Source organism: Temnothorax curvispinosus, unplaced genomic scaffold (assembly GCF_003070985.1).
Source record: "Temnothorax curvispinosus isolate PA1 unplaced genomic scaffold, ASM307098v1 QBEX01011463.1, whole genome shotgun sequence".
NCBI classification, from domain to species: domain Eukaryota; kingdom Metazoa; phylum Arthropoda; class Insecta; order Hymenoptera; family Formicidae; genus Temnothorax; species Temnothorax curvispinosus.
Window position 1 is genome coordinate 19518 of NW_020221243.1, and position 229 is coordinate 19746.

Sequence of the window (229 nt, forward strand, 5' to 3'; positions counted from 1 at the left end):
ATATATATATATATATATATATATATATATATATATATATATATATATATATATATATATACCGGGTGTAACAAAAAGGTCGGGACCCTGGATTATCTCGGAAAGTTGACGTTTTCGGAAGAAATGTTTTATACAAAAGTTGTTTGGATCGAAGGGGCACATAAGATGGTGCCATTGGTTTCACCTTGGATGATCGTTTAAAGCTCACTCACCTTTAATTTCTTAAATG